This window comes from Macadamia integrifolia, chromosome 2 (genome assembly GCF_013358625.1).
Source record: "Macadamia integrifolia cultivar HAES 741 chromosome 2, SCU_Mint_v3, whole genome shotgun sequence".
Classification (NCBI taxonomy): Eukaryota; Viridiplantae; Streptophyta; class Magnoliopsida; order Proteales; family Proteaceae; genus Macadamia; species Macadamia integrifolia.
In genome coordinates, this window is record NC_056558.1 from 33,603,293 (window position 1) to 33,607,220 (window position 3,928).

The following is a 3,928-nucleotide window of genomic DNA, read 5'->3' on the forward strand; positions in this document are numbered from 1 at the left end:
CTCTCCTTTACTGTTTGGGAGATCCATGACTGCATCCAAGACGCTTCTGACCTGGGGACCATAGCCTAAAGTGTGAGATCAAGCAGAGCTCTAATGAAGAAGTTTTCTTCAATGAAGCTGCAATTGCTACTTCCGCCTTGGGTTTGAGAAGCAGCGAAGAAGACTCCTCCTCTCTCCCATGATTCTCCCAAGTCTTTAAAGCCTTCCTTTTTCTCTTAAGTACTTTATTTGTTGTTTTCCCCTATTGCCCATCTCCATTATTCTTATTCCCACTTGTGTCCCCTTTACTTGACCGACCCCTCTATCACTTAGGAATTCCAGATTATTTACAAGTCTGCCACCCTATTACAAGAGTCCTAGTATTTACAATTCTGCCATTCTATTTTTGTGTTGAGTTATTTGGTCATTATTGTGGGCCCTAAGCGATCCGATTCCTGTTCTTGAAACCCGGATCCGCATCACCCCAGGGGTTACCCTTTGAGCATCTGGTACCCTTTTATCAATTTATTAGTAAAAGCATACTATTGTTTAAAGAATTATTATTGAAGTGTATGAACTAAAATTATAATTGAAGTGTCATAATTTTACAAATGTAGTTTGTAGAAGGTACTTTTCTAAGTAGTAACCTTCACATCCATCAACTTGCATGTTCCAACACCCGTTTAAAGCACCCAAAAGCCTACCAGGCTACTGAAGCTCAGGCACATTTTGGCCTATGAATGGGGAACCTTTCTTAAAGCCTTATAATTCCAAACCATTCGTCCATGCTCTTAATTTGGGATTTACCACTTTGGTCCTGTTCAAAATTATCTCATCTGCAAACAGAATACACTGCAGGATTTCATCCTGTTCTCTAGTCAGTTACCATATTTAGGCAGTGGTAAGGGCTCAGTATTGATTAAAGCCTAATTTTGAGTTGCATCAGGTTGCATCCTGGTCATGCCAGCCAAACCTTGCAAAAGCTTCTGTGAGGTGATATCAGATTTGGTTTAAAAATGTGACTTCCATCGATTAAGAAAACTCCCTGTTGGGCTCTGGTTGTTGAGGTTTCCCCACTCACTGGTGTTGTATGGTTTGTTGACTCCTTGTCATGTATAAATTGTAGTTTTCAAGAACTTTTTAGTATGCCGAACATAAAAGCTGAAAAGCATTCAGTTCCTCCACATGGCAAAGGGCAAGATTATTAGAAGAGAGGCATATAGAATCAGTGGTGCCTTATTTTGGCATTTGATTTGCTGAAATAGGGTTTGTGGAGGCTATTTTAACTGTTGGTTGATTATGGCCATTTAGCAATTTTAACAACCAGTTGGAAAACACCTAGTCCTGTTCATTAATTAATTTCAGTAATCAGGACCTGAATGAGCCCCTACAATTGACCCATCATGTATTCTAAACACTCCATCTATGCCCAATGGACCCTGCTTGTGCAAAGAACATTTGTCAGGGTTCTATTTAACCTTCCAGCAGTGGCTGACATTATAGGACTACATCCATCGTCAGTACTCCTGAATAATCAAAGAACTCCATTCCCTGTAAATCAAAACCTCCTTGCCTCATAAATGGTTAAGAATGTCAAGATGTATGAAACTTTAAGTTTGTTGTAGGCTTAATTAATTTGTAACAAGAAAAGACTGAAGAGTTGGGATGTGGACCAATTTTATATTAACATTGAAGGCAGGTGGAGTTGGGTGGAGCTGCAATGGGTTTTGTATTTTCAATTGTAGGCAGTTGTGGCCCTGTGGGTGTGTTCTTGTGTTCTTTTGTTGTTGTTGTTGTTGATGTTTTGGGGGAGGGAACCTGTGACAGGTTGGGCCGCATCTGGGTTTTCACGAATTAGGTCTGATTGGGTTTGTGAAGCTTGCCTTGAACCCACCCTGTTGCAATTCACCATGGTTGGAATGTAAACTGCCTGCTAAGTTTAATCTTATAGTGATCTGTTAAGCAGTTTGCACAAAATACCTGGAGTTTGGATTCTCTAGATTCAAACTGAGCGTTACTTGTCGCCCTTGGTTCCACAAGGCTCACCATCAACAAGCATGCACAGAATTTCTGGTTTCCCTGAAGACAACCCTGTAGCCCTCCACCATTTGCCCCCTTCCACTCTACAGACAGTCATGTGATGCTGTCTGGTCAGAATAATTTTCGGGGCCACCCATTGCAAAGCTTTACAAAAGTCAAAAGTCAGAAACAACATTGGCTGATACTATTGTAAAGGACTTCCACTAGCTTTTGATGGTTAAATCCCCTTTGAAGTCGGTAGAATTATAAGTCTTCTCATAATTTTACTTGTCCTGTTCAATGCCACATGATTGGAGCAGCATAATTGTTGAAGGTCCTAGCCTTCTTGCCTTCCAAGTGGCATCCCCAGTTATTCACAGGCATAATGTTTTATCCCTGTTCTGTTAGCTGGGCCCACATGAAAATAACTTGCAGTTGGTGGAAAAGTCAGATGGAGTATGAACTGTATTATTCTCTAATGTGCTGAATTGTTTCAAGTACTTACAACAATTTTTATACTGCCCTAACTTCCCTGTAATTGGGTTCATTTCGCCAAGCCAGGGCCCAAAATTTAGCACTACCCTAGTACCCTGCAAAAAAATTTAATCAGCCACCCTGGCATCCTTGTTGGAAGCCAATTTTGTACATAATTGAAAAACTGTCACTAAGAGCCTCCTCTTTACTCCTGTCCTCTGGCCATCACCCACCTTAACTTTGACTTCTGTAGACTGTAGGAAGGACTTTCTTTGATTCATGATGCCATGCCATAAGTCAAGACATAGGAAGATCTTATTGGAATGATTTCAATTTTATTGATAGTCTGTAAAGTTCCCTCACTTACTGTGTCCTATTCACCTGTGGCTACACTCCTGGATCTCCAAATCCACTGAGAGAGGAGTAATGGAGGTAAATAACAGTGGCTTTGTATATTTCTGCATTCCTACGTAAACCTATACCCCTTTTCTCCTTGGCTACAAGGTGATAAGTGCCACCTTCTAGCTCATTAGAAGCCTTCTTTGGATCTGCTTAGTCTTGTTTGCAACCAAACCTTGGACAATGAATAAGGGCATACCCAGGGCACGAGCCTCCTACCACTGCGGGGTCTCGGGATGGTCAAAATATACACAGCTTAACCCCCGCTTCACGGAGAGGCCGTTTCCTGGCTCAAACCCACGACCACTAGGTCACAATGGAGCAACCTTACTGTTGTGCTGAGGTCCGCCCTCAACCCTTGGACAATGAATAAGGAGATAAAATACGTCAGGATGTTCACTAAGAATGACTTAGAGTGGTCCTCTTGATAGGTAAGATCTCCCAACCTGTGCGTTTCCTTTAAGGCTTCTGAATGACAGATTCCTGGACTGTTATATGCTTGTGAGAGGAAACTTCCCGAGTGAACAAGAGGAAGCATCTCCAAATTACAACTAAAGCTGGAAACCAACTCCAAATTAAGCACATCAACCATGATTAGATGGCTTTTGGAGTAATATACTCAAACCTGGATTAACCTGGAAACACCTTTGAATATATTCTCAGTTGTTGACGGAGAGCATCAGAAAGGATTTGATTATGATCAACATATTGGACATGAAAAACCAGGTAATCCATATTCAGAACCACAAGCCATTCTGTCATCTTGCATTCAATTGTCTTTACAGCCATCTAATGGAGCACTTACGGTGATCTTATAAAAAGAAATGGTTTACAAATCTCATTGTCTTGACCTCTTAAGGCTTGATGTTACCTTCTGATCTCGGTAGAGCTGAGAATGCTAGCTGAAGAGTAAGAAATATTCATTCATTCTTGCCATATCTCCCCAAAATGCGATCTCGAAATTTTCTGAAGAAATTCCCAGTTATCTTCATTATTAACACCTTGAATGCTGCTTTCATTGCAGTTTTGAATTATTTTATCCAGTGCCCCCCACCCC

At 41.1% G+C, this 3,928-nt stretch overlaps 1 protein-coding gene across 1 annotated transcript in view; it reads left to right on the forward strand.

The window, feature by feature from the left end:
• The window catches only part of LOC122060416 (SNF1-related protein kinase regulatory subunit beta-2), an 11,334-nt gene that overhangs the window by 6,246 nt on the left and 1,160 nt on the right, over positions 1 to 3,928 (forward strand). The gene's annotated exons all lie outside the window — the stretch shown is intronic.